The following is an 18,119-nucleotide window of genomic DNA, read 5'->3' as shown; positions in this document are numbered from 1 at the left end:
CACAATGAAGAATAAAACTATAGTTCACACTGAATAAATGGTGAGTCTCCATTGCTTCCACTTACTAAGGTTATGATTAGCTTAATGCAAACCTCAACTGGCAGATCCTCATTAATTTCAATATTTTCTTGCTACTGTTTCTGTGCAAGTTCTACATTAGATCCATTTAATGAGGTTATGTATCATATAATTCCTAGGGCATTCTCTTAAAACACTGTGCAGTGGGTTGTGTCTGGATGTTACGTCAAGAGCCAGGACACTTACACGTGTGACCCTTAGGAAGTTACTTCTGAGTCTCATCTCTAAAATTATAGAAATAATAGTATCTACACTTTACAGGGTTATTGTATCAAATGAGAATATATAGAGAGCACTGAAAACCTTAAAGCACTATATATATGAACTTCAGCTATTATGAAATTTAAAGATAGCATGAATAAATTAAATACACAGATAATCTTCAACGTCATTTTTCACCTCAGAATGTCTAAATATTTTTAACTGGATATATGAACAGGTAAATTGATTTTTTTTTAGTTGATAAAGCAACTCTGTGCACGTGTGCATACACAAACATCTATTTCAACACAGCCTAAACCAGCAGTAGAGAATACTTTAGGTTTCCACACTGGCAATTTTACAGCTCAACTAATAAAATATCATTAAATTTTGTATAATGTACTATTGCTGTGGAAATAATTGATTACAATAATAACTGAAGGTTATAAACAAATCTACACTAAATTATTTATCTTGATTTTTATCCAATCCATTAAGCATTTATTATACACCTGCTAGCAGTACTGGACAAACTATTACACCCATAAGATACTTAGTCTAAGACAAAAACAAACGCAGCCCCTGCCCTCCAGTTATTTACATTCTACTGAGGGGTTGATACCCTGTATACAGGTCAGTAAATAACAAAGCTGTAAGTGATAACACCTCATTCTTAATGCTTTTAACAGCTAGAATTCTATCCGGGTTAGACTAGAACCAGGGGTGGTGAACCTCCGGCCTGGAGGACCACACGTGGCCTTGGCCTCAGGTTCCCCACCCCTGTTCCACTACATCATCAAAGTTTCTCTTCCACCCAACTGCTATGAGGATGCTTAGGGAAATGCTAGAAACGAGGGAGGAAAATCAAATGAATTTCTTTTTATCTTTGTGCTCCTTTATATTTAAGTGCTGTGCCACACACACATCCTGCAGTTTGGGCTGGCATAACGCAGACATGGGAAAATGAGAAAACAGCTATATTTGTAATGTATCTCATGCCTACCCAAATAATCCGATTATTCTCATCCTCATCAGTTTGACACTTTGTTACATTCAGTGGCAATACAAAGCATAAATTAGGGTCCGTGAACTTAAGTGTTTTATTTGGTTGGAAACTGAATTTATCCTTAATTTGGAAAAACAAAACTGTTGCAAGGTTAGCATATGCTGAACGTCATGAGTGGTACTACGTAAATACTACCAGGGGTTAAGAGGAAGAGCTCACTGACCAGGTCAAGCAGTGCAGAAAGCTTTTACCTCAAATCAAATGCTTTAAACCCACAATTATAAAAACCAACAAATCGATGTACTGACCTTGCTAGAGCAAATTTTCCTCAACACATTCACCTCCAGGGGCAAATCTGAATATGGCACCTATCTAGCTTCTAAATGACCCAAGGAGTGTTTACAAAAAGTGCATTTAAGTCGTCCCTCCCCAATTAGTAACAAAAGGTTACTTTGAGGGACAGCGGTGTTCAAGGCCACGCTAATAGTTCTAACTCCACCCGACTCTATGGTGAGTAGACGCTTCTATATATCGGCGTTCCTGGTCTCCCTTCTCTCTACCTTCCATTGGCCAAGGCATGGCGCAGGCGCATTTCGCATTACAATCGGAGCACGGCCGACAGTTCCCATTCTTTGGGAGCTAACGCTGCCTCCTCCGCCCCTAGGCACTAGGCTGGGCCAATTCACTCGGCTGCAAAGCCCAGCGCAGGCGCACTGCTGGGTGTGGAAATACTCACTGCGCAATCGGCCCCCACCTCACCCCTCCCACCACAGCCTGAAGCCAGCAGACCCGAGGCCGAGAATTTAATAGTGGAGAAAGCCCGCATCTTTCCCCACAGTCCCTTAGCAATTTTACCCGGAGTTCGGGCACGCAATAACACCCCCACTACAAATATAACATATAGGTATACCCCAAAAAGAAGCTCGCCGCCGCTGCCACTTCCAGAAGTTTCCAGTCGCAGCCGCAGCCACCGTCTCCACGGAAAACTAGAATGGAGGCCGTTGGCGCCGCAGCGTCAGCAGCGCCTGCGCTGCAACCTCCCTCTCTTTGATCGCCCCCTCCCACCTTGAGTCGAATGACAGGGGGGAGGTAGGGGGGAGTCAGGAGGGAGAGAGGGAGGGGGTGAGGAAAGGCGGGGGATACCCCGGGGTGGACGGGGGAGGCACCACTTGCTTCTGCGGCGAGCAGTATAAGCATAAAGGGAAGAGTTAAAGCTCCAACCCCCGGTCGGGGTTCTACACTTGGTATATCCCGGCTCCCTCCCTTCCCCCCGCTCCAACCCCCCACAGCCGTGTTAGTTTCTCGTTATCTGTAGAGATGAAGGGGAAGGGGATAAGAGGGTAGTGGAGGAGGAGGGAGACTGGGGGCGGGGCATCCAGGAGGCGGGGTCGTCACGCCGCGTGTCCCGTGCCTGCTGGTGAGTCACGTGCCAGAGCCACAGCCAATCGCGGGGCGGGGCTGATCCTGGGAGCGAGAAGGCTGTGGTGAGGGACGGGCGAAGACAGGAGATGTTTTCAAACCCGACCCCGGCAGTGGTGTTAGTGGAGGTTGTGGCGGTGACGGCGACGAGGACAGCGGCGACGCTGAGCCTCCCGCTCCGGGGTTAAACCCCGGAACAAGAACGGGGATAGGGGTGGGTAAGGGAAGGGGGGGCGTGGCGGGGACTGAGAAGCAGAGGAGGAAGGAGGAGCTCGACTGCGAGCTATTTCCCCGGCGCCCGAGAGGAGACCCCACAATCCTGCTTCGCCGCTCGTCCCCCACTTCTCCCGCACAAGGTAAAGGACGCGCCCCCTTTTCCTCACCCATCTTTCCCAGCCGCGGCAGCGGGTCCATCCCAACTCTGGGCTGAACGTGTCCTCCCCAGTGCGGGGATGGGGCCGAACTGAGGCGGTGGTGGGCAGGGCAGTGACAGGCAGACCGTTAACAGTCCTCCTGCCCCCGACAACACCCTGGCTCGCCTCGCCTGATTTCCCTTTTCCCCCCGCCGGTCTTTCCCGATGCTCTCTCCACGCCACCGGCAGCGGAGGGCTGAGCCGCCTGCCAGTGTGTGGAGCCGCCCGAGCACCGGTGGCTGTCACTGTGCCGGCGCGAGGGGTGGGGGGCGGTGCTGGGAGGGTCCTGGACGGTGGGTGGGGAAGTGGACGGGGCAGGGGGCGGGAGGAGAGGGGCCGCGGGGTGGTGGCTGCTAGACTGGGAGGGATTTCCTCCCTGCTACCCTGTCCTCCTGTCTCGGGAGGTTTCCCGGTGCGGCTGCCTTCCGTAATATGGCGGGGGCTGGGGAGGGAGGGAGCGAGCGAGCGTGCTCGCGCGCGCGCCTCCGCGTGTGTGGGTGCGCGCGCGCCTGAGTGAGCGTGTGTATGTGTTTCGGTGGCTCCAAGAGGGCGCCGCCTGTGGGTGCCAAGGCGTGAAGGGAGGCGCCCGGGCGCGCGGGCGCACTCCCGCCGGTGTTTGTAGACTGCTTGGCGGGGGGGCGGGGGATGGAACGGAGGCTTCAGCTTGTCAGTTCACATGGAGCAGCTTCCGAAACGATGTGGCTGGGAGGGGGAGAATTAGGGGAGTTGTGCGGAGAGGCAGTGAATGAAGAAAGAAGGGAAAATTTCTGTTGCTTGCGTGGGTTTTTCGAGAGAACGGGAAACATCGGCAGAGCAGCCACCTTGTTTTTAAGCGCCGGATACGTGTATTGGCATTGTGCAATCAGTCCTTTTCACTTGCTTTCTTTATGTCCATTTGAGTGGTGATCTTGAGCAATCACTGCCTGTCACGTTCTTAGATCTCATTTTGAGGGAGAATGTTATGTGACTCATCACTCAGGATCCCAAAGCGTTTTGCCGACCTAGACCGACGTACGGAGAAGCTACCAAAGCGCTGCTGACAGCTGGTTTAGTAACAACACTGCACAACTGTTTAAGACGGAAGTTGTGTATTTCAACCCGTTGAAATCTTAAGGAAAATGTTTAAGCTATATAACTTGAATTGTAATTTAGCCAAGACATGGTTAAATTGAGAACTCGGTGTAATGCACCCGAGGTTCTTTAGTGGTTACAGGAGCTCAGGGATTTTCTATCTCATAATTACTCCGTGGAAGAGGTGCAGTTTTCTGGGTATTTTCAGTTTTAAATAGCCTAGTTTAAAAATGGAGGAAGAGGGAAATCTGGGAAATAATTTTAATAAGTTATGAACAGTGTTGACAACAAATATTTGGATACATTTTTAAGCATATAGGTCAGTGCAGGAGATCTTCCAGTTTCTTGAATCATCATGCACAGGCTTTCCTAGAGATTAGCTCAGCACTGGCAGAACATATGCTTTCTTGGCGCCAACTAGCTTAAAAACAAAATGAGATAGGGAAGAGGGTGTAGTAGTTACATTCCTAAGTGGTAGTGATATTGTTGTTTTAATGCTCATTTAGAGCATTTTAAAGCATTAATATATTACCTGGAAATTAAAAAAAAAAAGATTCTAGACAAAGACCTTTTACAGTTGACAAAAGTACTAATTAGACTTTTAAAAGTCTGCACAATTCCTATTCGAAGGCTTATCTTGAGAACAGATCAGATGTAAATATGGCATTAAGAAGAAGAACATATGGTCTTCCTAGAACAGAAATTAGAACAAGAGGTAACATACCTTTAAAACGCCACTTAGCCCATCTCATATTGTCTTTTGGGTGGTCTTCATAGAAGCAGCAAAGTTATTGAAGGAGAGAGAAGTATTGTGGGAAGTAAGAAAAAAAATAGTTTATACAACAGTATAAAACTATGTGGAAGAATGAGGTAAAGAAGTGAAGCATAAAAAATTCACATGGTGCTTAGTCCCTGATATTAGTTCATAACATCAGAAGAAAAAAAGCTTATATTTGATTTGGAAGTCAGTGTAAGGATTTTAAGGAAGGGATTTTGATCTCTATAACAAAGATGATTCCACTGCTTTCTTTTTCTAAACATATTACTGAAAAAGTTACTTTTATTGTTCCTCTAAAGCAAGTTTGATAGGTGGTAGCTGATGGAAGCATTTAGGGAACATTTTATTTTCCGGGCATTTTTTTAATTCCAAGGGATGATTGTGGAAAAGAGACTTTTTTTTTAAGTGTAATGGTTTTTGTGTTTATATTATATCACAGTTATTTCTGGAATTCTTAAAAGCCCCCCCCCCAACTCTTTCTTAAATAAAAAAATTTCGAAAAAAATTCCATCTACCTGCATTTGATAATCTATGGGGTCGAGACCCACAGTTTAAGAAGTGCTAAAGGGGTTGAGAGTGGAAAAAGTTTAAGAAGCCCTGTATAACATTCTGCCCTAGTAGTGCCCAGGCTTTTTCTGAGGAGGGAGTTATGTTTCATTATCCATTCTTTGAGATCTTAATTAGTTTTTCAGTTACTCAGTTTAACTTCCTGTTAGTTAACTTTCCTTTTACATTGTTGTAGTTATTGTATATGTTGTTCTTTTGCTTCTACTCATTTCATTTTTTATCAGTGTATACAAATTTTTTACATGTTTCATTGAGTTCATCTTTGCTTCCACTGAAGTATTTTTGACTGAATGCACAATATTACTTTAAATTTAAATTACACAAGGCTAGTTCTTTTTAAACTAATATATAGGAATTTTAAAAATTATTCTTGTTTTGAATTTTATTTCTGCCAGTGGACTATAGTTTGTTTGTGAGCTTGACTTTTTCTCATAATAGTCCATCAGAAGCTTGTCCCACCTCTGCTACTTAATGACTTTTGTGTACTTTCAACCTCTCTCCATCAGTTTCCTCATTTCTAAAATGAGGGAGTTAAACTATATGCCTTCAGTCTTCTGAATAAGATTGTCTCTGTGGAAAACTGGGGGGCGGGGTGTTGAGAGGAAGTAGAGGGATAGGTCCAGACCTGTGATTTCATTAGTGGAGGGAGTTTTCATACTATGTGCTCTTGCTGTGGAAACTTCTGCCACACCACTAATGCAAATTGGCAGATTGTTTGTAATTTGTAAGTTGACTTGGGTACTGAGAATTTTGGTAACTTGCCAATGTCACGCAGCTAGTTTGCATAAGAAGCAGGATTTGAATCCATGTCTCTCTGACTCCAGTGCTGGTACTCTGTTCTGCTTATGTTATCTTGCATAAAGCTTTCCTGGCCTAAAATGAGGTAGAACACTCTTAGGGGAAAATGTATTAGTATTTTCTACAAACTTTTATTGTTAACCCGTGTACTTGCTGTTACAGTACTTGCTGTTGATTGAACATAGCTTCTAATTGGTAAATTATCAATTCACAACATGGGTACGATCGTAGTACTTTCCTGGGTACTGTTTTTATTTTTGTTTTTTTTTTAAATGAGAATACATGGAAGACAATTGAGGTACTTTGTGAATTTATTGTAAGTATTCTTTAAGTAAAGTGAGTGGCTTATTCAATGGAATTTGAAAGGTACTTTTTGTGAGGCCTTGTTTTTTTGCTAGGGAAGGAGTTAAAAATAGGGTATTTTATCACTCATTTTCGAAAGCACTCATATGGCAATAGAGTGAGATTTTATTTCTGGTCTCTCATAGAAATGAGAAATATTGAGTGATTAGGCTTTATGGAATAAGACTGTTTTAACAGATGACGGCATTGCCACTATCTGTTTTGAAATGTCCACTAAGGATAGATTCATGGAAAAGCTTCTACAGACTTATAGGATCCTTGAATTTATTTGGTTTTAAAGCGTCTAGAGTCCAGGAACTGTATTTGTATTTTTAAATTTTGTATTCCCAGTGCCTAGGTCAGTACTTTCAATATAATAGGTGCTTAATAAGTGTCCAGTGAATTGAAGGTGAATTAATGATAAGTACAATACAATATTACAAGTTTCTGAGATAGCAGTTTTCAAGTACATTTTACTTCGAAGAAGGATACAAATTTTAAGTTGAATTTAAAATGCTGATTAAAGGAGCAGGTAGGGGGCAGCTAGGTTGCACAGTGGATATAGCACCGGGCCCTGGATTCAGGAGGACCAAATCTGGACTCAGACGCATAACACTCACTAGCTGTGTGACTTTGGGCAAGTCATTTAACCCCAATTGCCTCACCAAAAACAAAACAAAACAAAACAAAACAAAATGCCAATTGGAGAACTTTAAAATGGTTGTCCCTTCTCTTCTCTCTCACCTCCCCTCCCCATCCCCAACCACCTGCCCCAGACTGTTTTGTGAATTACCTATTCCACTTTCTTCTAGTTACCACTGGGGAATGGGGGGTGGGGCGGGGCTCGAGATTTTTACCAGAATTGACAGGAAAATTGGCATAACTTTTGATAAGCTGCCAATAAGGAGATCACTGCTTGGAATCTTCCTTGACTCTTCCCTTTCCCTTAACATGCATATCCTCTTCTCCATTGTTTCGTCCTTCACGCAGCCTCTGCCCTGTTTGAGGTTGGTCTCCACAACTTGTCCTCCCATCCAGCTTCCATAAAGCCACCAAATTGATATTCTCAAAACACAAGCCTAACCATGTTACCTCTAGAAAAAAATATAAAATCCTGAGCCTGGTATATAAAGCCCTCCACTATCTGGTTGCCTCCTACCATTCCAGGATTAATTCATATTTCTTCTGTCTTTCACAAACACCCCAATGCATTTAAATTTGTTCTGCTCACCTTTCTGATTACATGACATTCATATCTTCTGTCTCTGGGCCTGTGCTCAAGTGGCTCTATGTCCAGAATGCACTGTGGCTTCATGTCTGCCTTATAGAATCCCTAACTTCTAAAAACAGATCTCTTCTATGAAAAGCCTTTCCTGATTCCTTAGTTAATAATACTCCCCTTCTCTTGAAATTACTTTGTACCACTTTGTATATGCTTTTATATTTACTTATCTATGCACATTTTGTATCTCTCCATCCCTCTACCCTCCAAGTAGAATATAAACTTCTTCAAAGCAGGGTTTAGTTTTGGTTTTGCTTTTTATTTTCAGCATTTGACCCAGTAACTTGTGTATACTAGGTGTTTAATAAATGTTCGGTTATTGAACTAATTATTATAATTAGTATAACAAAAATTATTCATTCCAGGATTAATGTTATAAATAATAGTATTTTAAGAGAACAACCTATGAACTACTAGTAGTTCTGAGACCATTCTTTAAAATAATTTATTTTTTAAAAATGGGTGTGTTGTCCAAGGGCTGCTGAAAAAGATTATTTAGGAGCAATCAAAATCACTAGTGGAGTGGTGCTAGAAATAGAGAGTTTGAGGAGAAGGTTAGAGTTAAGGGAAAACAAAATTCTAAATTAAGATTCTCATTTTCAAAGTTTATGAAAGTCTCAAAAATTATCTCCAAATACTGAAATCTTCCAGATTGAGGAGGTAGAGGGGAGGGAGGGAATAACCATTTATTAAGCACCTACTATGTGCCAGACACTGTGCTAAGTGCTTTCACAAATATTATTTCATTTATACGTCATAACAGCCCTATGATGTAGGTGCTATCTTTATCTCCATTTTACAGTTGAGCACACTGAGGCCAACAGAGGTTAAATGAGGTTAGTAAGTGTCTAAAGCCTGTCTTCCTGATTCTAGGCCCGGCGTTCTATCCACTGCACCATCTAGCTGCCTCTGAGATAGAAGAGCTAAAGTTCATAGAATCTTAAATTTAGAGTTGTAAAAGAAACTTTAGAAGCCATCTAGTTCAAACATTCTATTTTACAAGTAAGGCAACTGAAGCTTACAGATTTGCAAAAGTCTGCTACTAAGTGCTGGGATTTGAATCTAGGTCCTGACTCCATATGCTGTGTTCTTTTAAATTGTACCAAGTTGTTTCTCTTATCAAGTTGTGTACTGTTAAGCATCTCCTTGTTTTTGATACCTGTATCAGACCAGATTGAAAATATTTTTGTGTGCCTCTTGACAAATCCTTCAGCATTTTGGTCAATACTGTTTCATGGTCAATACTGTTTCAGAGTAGTAAGGAGTTTCAAAATATTTAATGTCACACCTCTGGCTGTCAGTTTTTACTTGTACCAGAAGTTTGGGGAAAACCTTTGGATATACTGCATATATTTTGTGAACGATTTGGTGATGTGGGGGAGGGGGACTAGGAGGTGGGAGGGAAGTTGTGTGTGGAGCTTTCTATTTAGAGAATACCTGCGGCTTTTTCAGATTTCAATATTTTATTGCTCCTATTTGGATCTTGTTTTTAGCTGCTGTTTGGCTTGTATTTGGAAAAGAGAGAACCTTAGGTGGCTTCCTCCATTTCCTGAGAATAGCAATGGTAATTTAAGATTATCAACTGATGTGATAAAATAGAACCACAAATTAAGTACTGAAGCTGAAATCTTCCCAAGGGTAGCAGGATGGGACATGCGTACGTATTCATACTTGTGTAACATTCATTATTTTGTCTTTCTTTCCAAAACAAATGTTCATACAATTAACATTCCATAAGTTACCTTCTTGATGAGAATTTGAATTAGCAGGGTAGAAGTATGCTTTAAGAACATTCTTAAATTTAATGATTAATAGTAAGAGCTCACGTGATGAGCTACTTCTCTTTTTGCGAAGTTCTTTTCAAACAAGTCTTGTTTTACAGATGAGGAAGCAGATGCCGAGAAGTTGTGACTTGCCCAAGGTCATATGGGGCTTAAATCCAGGTCTTTGACTCCAACCCTAGTGTTACTATAGCCTTATCTCTCAAATAATAAAGACTTGTTGTTCCTTATATTTCTGTCTCATCTTTTTTTGTAAAACTATAAGCATTTGAGTCCTTGTAAAAACCTCTCTTAGAAAGTGGAGTTAATGTACCTGTTTTAGAGAGAAGAATATTAAGCTGTTTGAAGTATTTTTCACACTTAGGTGAATGAGGAGGATAACTCATTTGCAGGAAATTTAATATGCAATAAATATTTATAGACTTATAAATACATGCAGTGCTTTTCTACCAATTTGGTGAGGTAGGTGGTAAAAATACTATAATCCCATTTTACAGATGAGGGAACTGTGTCACAGAGTGATTAAATGACTTGATATTTAACTTGTACAATACTAATAAGTGTACATGCCTGGATTTGAATCATTCTGATTCCAAATTGAATTCCAGATTCCATTGAATCACTCTGATTCCAAATCCAGAGTTCTTTGCATTAAGCCAGGAGTCTTCAAGAATATTAGTGGCATAGCTCCTACTCTAGTGTTGTGTCCCTAAGCTATGCCTCCATTCTAATGAAAATTAAGTTTTACTAAATAGTAATATGATCACATGTTCCTAGTGTTATATTGTAATCAAGGCACCTGGGTTCAAATCCATGTATCCTTATTATTATCAAATACATGTACACTTATTAGTTTTGTACAAGTTAAATATCAAGTCTTTTAACCATTTTCGGTTTCCTCATCTGTAAACTAGGCATTATAATATTTCTACTGCCTCCCTCAGTGAGTTGTTAGAAAAGCATTGAAAATATATTTATTTATATATAAATGTTTATTGTATGTTATATTTCATATAAGTGGAATGGAAATATCCTGCTTAAATAGTTAAAAATTGGTTTTCAAGTAACTGGAAATGAGAATAATATTCTCAAATAAAAGGCATTATTTTTTATTTTTAAGTACTTTATCCACTGTGCCACCTAGCTGCCCCTGATGTTTTTTCTTGAGGCAATAAGACGTATAGTGATTCTTCTATCATCAGAAATTTATTAGCACTGTTACATAAGTTTCTTTTTTTATAGACACTTATAAAGACTAACACCAGACTATAGCTGAACACAACCCTTTCTGTTTGCTCTTACACATTTGAAAGTAAACAGAACTGGCTCTCAGCAAAACTGTGAAGTCTCTGGTTTCCTCCATTCATACTTTCCTTGACCTTTGTCCTCCCTCCACTGGTGGCTGTTCCACCCCTGGTAGGTGAGACCTTGGACCTCATAAAACATTACTATATATTTTTCATGCTGTGGTTCTGTGTCTCTTCTTCCTTTTATAGCCGGATTCCTAGAAAAAGCTCTCTACTGTGTGTTGCCTGTACTGTCTCTCCTCTGCTTTACTTCTCAACCATTTACATATTGGTTTCTCACCTCATCATTCAACTGAAACAGTTCCCTTCAAAGTTATGGATCATCTCTTAATTGCCCATTCTGATGGCTTTTTCTAAGTCTTCATCCCTTGTCTTTGTTGCACCATTTGATACTGTTGATAATACTCTCTCTTGCTGGATATTTTCTCTTCTCTGGTATTTCATGACGGCATTCTCTCTTGGTTCTCCTCCTACTTATCTGTTCCTCTCACTGTCCTTTACTAAATCACCATAAATATTTCCTGCCACCTGCCTGTGTGCTGCTCAAAGGCTGGGAGGTCTCTTCTTTGTCTCACCACAGTCTCTCCCTTGGTGATCTCATCAGCTATCTTGGATTTAATTATCATTCCTATCCAGGTTACCCAGGTTTATAACCTTGGAGTCATCTTCAGCTCCTCACTCTCGTTCATCCTACATATTCAGCCAATTCTCTGGAACTACTTTCCCAACTCCCATTTCCTGTGGCTGGATACGTCCCCAGAGGATGGCTACTTCTCCCTTCAGAGTTCTAAGGCTCAAGTGGGGGGGGGGGTGATTTTCTAATCCTATAGCTACAATCCCTCACCAGCATGGTTTTCCTTTTGATTATCTGTTGATATCAGTTAGTTAGCCAGACTTAACTAGTTTTTTTGAAACGGGTGTTTTATTGGGTGCTTAATAAATGCTTTATTGACTGACTGAAGATAGTATAGTAAGAACCGTTGCTATAATGCATCTTCTCAAAAGTCTGTAGCACTTGCTGTCTCAAGAATAGAGAGAGTCGGGGCAGTTAGGTGGCACAGTGGATAGAGCACCAGCCCTGAAGTCAGGAGGACCTGAGTTCAAATGTGGCCTCAGACCAAACACTTGACACTTACTAGCTGTGTGACCCTGGGCAAGTCACTTAACCTCAATTGCCTAAAAAAAAAACAAAACACCCAAAAAAGAATATAGAGTCCCGGGGAAATTGAGCTGTAGATTAGAGCACATGTGGTAAGAAGAGTTAAGTCACAGCTCCTGGAAGTCCTTTTGCTAGAGTCCTTGAGATGTTCCTATTAGTGATGAAGTAGCTTTCTTCTGGGCTCCTTTGTAGGGTCCTGGAGCTTCAGGATAGCTCTGTATTTAGTTTGTCCTCTCCCAATGCAGACACTACTTCCGGTTGCTACCATCCCCAGGGATGCTATCAAAATGCCAATGAAAAGTCCAAATTATCTGACCCTCCAAAATTCACAGAGCTGGGGAGGGCAGTTGGAGAGACAGAGGCTCTACTCCTTCCCCTTTACCCCCAAGTAATTCCTTTTCAGGGGCTTGACTGGAACTGCTCTCCGCTCCAAGTTGCTCGAAAGGGAAATTAAATTGAGCTCTAAATGGGCTTGTAATTTACTCACAGAGGATACACTAGTGTAATACTTTTGATTAAGTTGAGGTTTTTTTTTTTAACCTGATAAAGTTGGGGTGGAATGATTGACTCAGTCACCCTCCTCCTCTTCTATAGTTTGTTCTGTCTCCACAACATATGTCCCCTTCCTTCTACTCAAATGATTCTGCTTTAGACTATTGTAATAGCTTCCTAATTGATCTCCTTGTCTCAAGTCCCTTTCTTCTCCAGTCCAGCTTCCACACAGTTGCCAAAGTCAGGTTCCTAAAATTGATGTCTGACCATGTTATTTCCTCTGCTCAGTAAATTCTAGTGGTTCCCTCTTACTTCTAGGATCAAATACATACTCCCCTGGTTAGCTGTTAAAGCCTATGATAATCAGGCTTCAATGTGTATTTCTTGGCTTTATTATGCATTACTTTCCTTCTTGTACTTTGGCATTTAGACAGATTAGTTTTCTTGCTCTCCCATCTCCAGGTCTTTCCACAGACTGCCCAACATCTGGCATTCCTTTGTCGCTTCTACCTTTTTAAATCCCTAGTTTCTTTCAAAGCCCAGATCCAAGTGTTACCTTCTCCAAGAGACCTTTTTTGATCCCCTAGCTGATAGTACCTCTCTCTCATAATTTTTTATTTTATATATATATTTATGTATCTACATATTGCTTCCCCCTATGTAATAATATAAGCTGTTTGAAGTCAAGGACTTTTTTTTTTTTTAATCTTAGTATCTATACACAGTGTCTGGCAAATAATAGGAGCCAAATGGTTATTCATTGATAATTAAAAAGTCATCCTTGTTAAAAAAGTAAATTGATCTGAATAATGTCAATGTCTTTATGTCTATTACCTTTACTAGATATTTGGTTGAAAAGCTTTATTTCTCATCAAAAACTTTATTTCTCATCAGTTGTCAGTTGGGGAGGAAATTTGAGGAATCCAATAAAATCATAGTTTCTCTGGACTGTTCTGATTTCCTTTAGATTTGTGCCCTCTGCTTCCCATGGGGAGGACGACTTGCAAAGCTACTAGAAATTATTTCTGCAGGTATTGGGTGGTAAAGGAACCTTTAATGTTACCACAAATTTTTTTCCAGTCCCCAAGACTTGGAACCAGCTGTTAAATAAATATAACTTTTTCCTTTTGAGCCTTCCCTTGGCCACCTACCTTTCTGTATTTTCTCTGTCTGGTCATGTTAGGGCCCCTCCCTCTGTTCTGAGAGTCTTAGATGCCTATACTTCAGAGCCCTTTTGCTCTAACTTGCTAATACCTTGGGCATGTGTCTTCCCGTACCTCATCTTCAGGTTGGTAATCATGTGATTACTTTCCATGCAGGCTAGTTATTTGAGTTGGATGGATGATCCATAATCTCAGGCTGGGTTCTTCAATTTCTAGCTTTCTTTCATTTAGTACACTTGATATAGGAGCAGATAACAGCTGAATGTACTATTTAAGGATCGTTCCGATGGTGGTTATGGTAAGATCAGGAGAGCGTGAAAGGAAGTTCAGGGACCTTTGGCTTTGGGAAACCATGGCTATTAGAATAAAAATTAGACCATTCTACAGCTTTTGGTGTGGTTAAGCATCTCCGTCTCTCTGAGACACTCTTCCTTTCCTTGGCTACCAAGCCATTGCTCCTTCCTAGTTTCTTCTGTATCTGATTGATCTGCACTGGATCTTTATTTGTTTCCCACCCCCTTTACATGGGTTTCCTCAAAGTGCCCAGTACATAGGCTTATCTGCTTCTTCTCATAGTGATCTTGTCTAGCCAGTCCTTTGTGTTTAGTTATCACCTCCAGGTAGATGACTCAAAAATATATATATATCAAGTTCTCATGTTCATCTACAGGGAGTCTTCCCCAATCTGTCTTAATTCTAGTGTCTTTCCTCTGTTGATTATTTCCTAGTTATCCTATATATAGCTTGTTTTACATAAGTTTGCATATTGCCTCCCTTATTAGATTGTGAGCTCCTGGAGGGCACAGGCTGTCTTTTCCTTTTTTTGTATCTTAGCACAGTGCATCTCACTCAGTATATCTAAAATTTAAGTCATCATGTTCCCTGTCCCTTTATCAAACTCAAAGTTTTCTGGATGGGACCACCATCCATTAGGTTCATAACCTTGGAATTATCTTTGACTCCTCTCTCTCTCACTGATTAGGTCCAGTCAGTTAGCAAGTCCTGATGATTTTACTTGCAGAACATCACTAACATCTATTACCTTGTCTTCACACACATTGCCACTGCAGGTGGTTCAGTTTCTCATCGCCATTCAACTAGGCTGTTGTAATTATAGCCTCTTATTTCTTTCTTCTTAGGGCATTGGTCTGTCCCCATTGCTTTTAAGATAAAATATAAATTTCTTAGTCCAGTCTGGCCCCAGACTAACTTTCCAGCCATATTTTCTTTTTTTGTTTGTTTTTTTGTTTTTTTTTCAGCCAAAGACAAGGTTTATTAGAACATCCGTCATGTTGAACAGACTCTTAAGGAGTCTGAACATGGGTATGCAGTGGCTAGATTATAAGAATCTGAGCAATGGCTAGATTTTAAGAATCAGAGCAATGGCTAGATTTTAAGAATCTCAGCAATGGCTAGATTATAAGAATCTTAAGCCTCCAGCCATATTTTCACATATTTTCACATATTTCACATTATTCTTTTTTCATCTTTCTATCATCTATTTTTTCATTCTATGTCGTAGCTTAACTGGACTCTTAGCTGTTTCCCAAACTCAGTGTGCTATTTCCTGCCTCCGGCAGATGGCTCCCATATCTACATATCCAATCCTGGTCTCTGTGTTGAGCCCCAGTTCCGCCTCTCCAGTTGCCTGTGAAACATCTCTACTTGAATGACCCATAGGTATCTCAAACTCATCACATCCAAAATGGAAGTCTTTAACTTTGTTCCTGATCTTACCCCTCACCCTAACCTCCCTAGTTCTGTGGAATGCACTGTGTTCCTAAGCTAGCACCTAGGTTTGTAACCTAGGAATCATCCTTAGCTTTTCAGCTCTCACTTTCCTCCCATAACCAGTGAGTTGCTAAATTTTTTTGATTCCGTATCTTCAGTATTTCTCTTTTCTGATCCTTCTCTCTATTCATGCCATGACCACTTTAGGTCAGGATCTCAACACTTCTTCTCTGGACGATTGTAGTAGCCTCCTAATTAATCTCCCCCAAATCCATTCTCTCCCCATAAAGCTACCAAATTTAGTGGCTCCTCCTTACCTTAATCAACTGCTCAGCATTCAAAGCCCTTCACAATCGCGTACCAGCCTAATTAAAAAAAATTTTTTTAAATTGTTTTCATTGAACAAGTTTTCTTTCCCATTCACCCCCATTGGGAAAAAAAAAAAAACCTTTTCAACAAACCTTTAGGTCAAGCAAAACAAATTCCTACATTGATCATGGCCACATCTCATTCAGCATCTTGAGTTTATCAACCTCTCTGTTAGGAGGTGAGTAGCGTTCCTCTTCATTGAGCCCTTGGATCTTAATTGGTCATTGTGTTGATTAAATAAGTTTATATTTGTAAAGTGCTTATTAGCATAGTACCTGGTAGGTGCTATATAAATGCTTATTCCCTTCCTTCCCCCCATTGATTAGAATTTTTAGCTTATTCAAAGTTGATTTTAAAATATTGTAAAAGTTGTTCTCTTGGTTCTGCTAACTTTATTCTGTATCAGTTTATACAAGTCTTTCTAAGTTTTGCTGAATCTGTCCCTTCCCCATTTCTTACAGCACAATCTTGTTCAGTTATCCTCATATACCATAATTTGATGAGCATCCTCTTAGTTTCCAGCTCTGTACTACAGCAAAAAGAGGTGCTAAAGATATTTTTCGATAGTAGGTCCTTTTCCTCTTTCTGTGATTTTTTTTGGGGTGTGGTGGGATATTGGCCTAGTAGCATATGTCTGGGTCTAATAGTTCAGTAGTTTTGGAGGCATAGTTGTAAATAGCTTCCCAGAATGGCAGACCAATTCATTTCTTCACCAATAACGCATTAAAATACCTGTTGTCCAGAAGACTCTGTAATAATTACCATTTTCCATTTTTTGTCACTTTCGCCAATCTGATGAGTGTGAGGTGGAGCAATCTCAGAGTTGGTTTAGTTTTCATTTTTCTAGCTGTTAATATTTTGGAGCGTTTTTTCATATGGTTGTTGATAGCTTGGATTTTTTTCTTTGAAAACTACATGTTCATATCCTTTGATCATTTCTCAAGTATAGCATGTCCAGCCTACTTCCTAGGTGATTACATGTTAGCCGAACCTCCTCCCCCATACGTTCTATATTTTAGCCCTGAATTGGCCTACTTTCTGTCACCCATGCCTGGAATGCCCTCCCTCCTCTTACACCCTTGATTCACACAGCTCAAGTGTTATCCTTTAAAAGTATTTATTTTACACAAGTCCTGTATCTGTTTAACTGTGAATATGTTGTATTCTCCCTGGCTCACCCCATAGAAGGTAAGCTCCCTAAGAGTGCACTGAACTGTCTCATTTTTTTTTTTGTATCCTCTTTGCCGAGCCCAGTTCCTGGCATGTAGATGCTTAATAAATGTTTATTATTTGATTGATTCACACAAGCCATCCCTCGTGTTTGGAATTCATTCCTTGCTTATCTCAGATTTTTATCTGTCTTCCTCAAAGGCTCACTTGCTTCCATGAAGTCTTTAATTATTCCCTCTCTTTCACCACCCCCAACAAATAATAAGAGTAATAACAATAGCTAGCATTTATATAGTACCTACTATGTGCCAGGAACTGTGCTAAATGATATACAGATATTTTCTCGGTTGATCCTTACAACCCTGGAAGATAAATGCTTATCCCCATTTTAAAGCTGCAGAAACTGAGGCAGACAAGTTAAGTGACTTGCCTAAGGCCACACAGCTAATATGTATCTGAGTTCATATTTGAACTCCATCATATTTGAACTCATGACATGGATTTGAACTCATTGACATGGATTTGAGACTGACTTATGACAACACCTAGCTATGTGACCCAGTCAAGTCATGTTACCTCACAGTGCTCTAGGCTAGGTAACTCCCTGTGACTCCTGAGTTACAGAGAATATACCAGTCTGTTTTGTTAGAGGGTGATTCCTCACCTGGGACTTTTACATTCCAATAAAATCACAGGTTCAGTCTTTATCCATATTCCTCTCCTTAGTGATTGTGTAGCTTCTATTTGATCATGTACTCAACCATAATAGTTTTATGCTCATGTAGCATCATTTACTCAAAGCATAAATTAGAGGGAATATTGATGAAAATTCTTTAACTAGCACTTGATTATCTTGATTAGAAAAGGAATAAAGAAATTCCAGTTTCTTTCAAATGAGACTACACTTAATTAATGGAGAAAACTTCAGTCATTTGCAGGAACAATTTCATGTGTAAGAAGCAGCAAGGATAGAAGGTAGGCTCCTTGAGAGC

General features: G+C 40.5%; 1 protein-coding gene across 3 annotated transcripts in view; it reads left to right on the top strand.

Moving 5' to 3' along the window:
* The first annotated feature begins 2,930 nt into the window (after positions 1 to 2,930).
* LOC114053839 (ankyrin repeat domain-containing protein 12-like) overlaps positions 2,931 to 18,119 on the top strand; it is a 190,164-nt gene continuing 174,975 nt past the window's right edge. For all 3 annotated transcript variants that reach the window (XM_027876962.1, XM_027876963.1, XM_027876961.1), the window contains exon 1: positions 2,931 to 3,060. The gene's annotated coding sequence lies outside the window, so the exon portion shown is untranslated. The remainder of the gene's footprint in view (positions 3,061 to 18,119) is intronic.

The sequence above is a fragment of the Vombatus ursinus genome, unplaced genomic scaffold (genome assembly GCF_900497805.2).
Source record: "Vombatus ursinus unplaced genomic scaffold, bare-nosed wombat genome assembly UNPS02014812.1, whole genome shotgun sequence".
Taxonomy (NCBI): Eukaryota; Metazoa; Chordata; class Mammalia; order Diprotodontia; family Vombatidae; genus Vombatus; species Vombatus ursinus.
The sequence above is the reverse complement of the archived record's forward strand: the minus strand, read 5'-3'. Positions and strand labels throughout refer to the sequence as shown.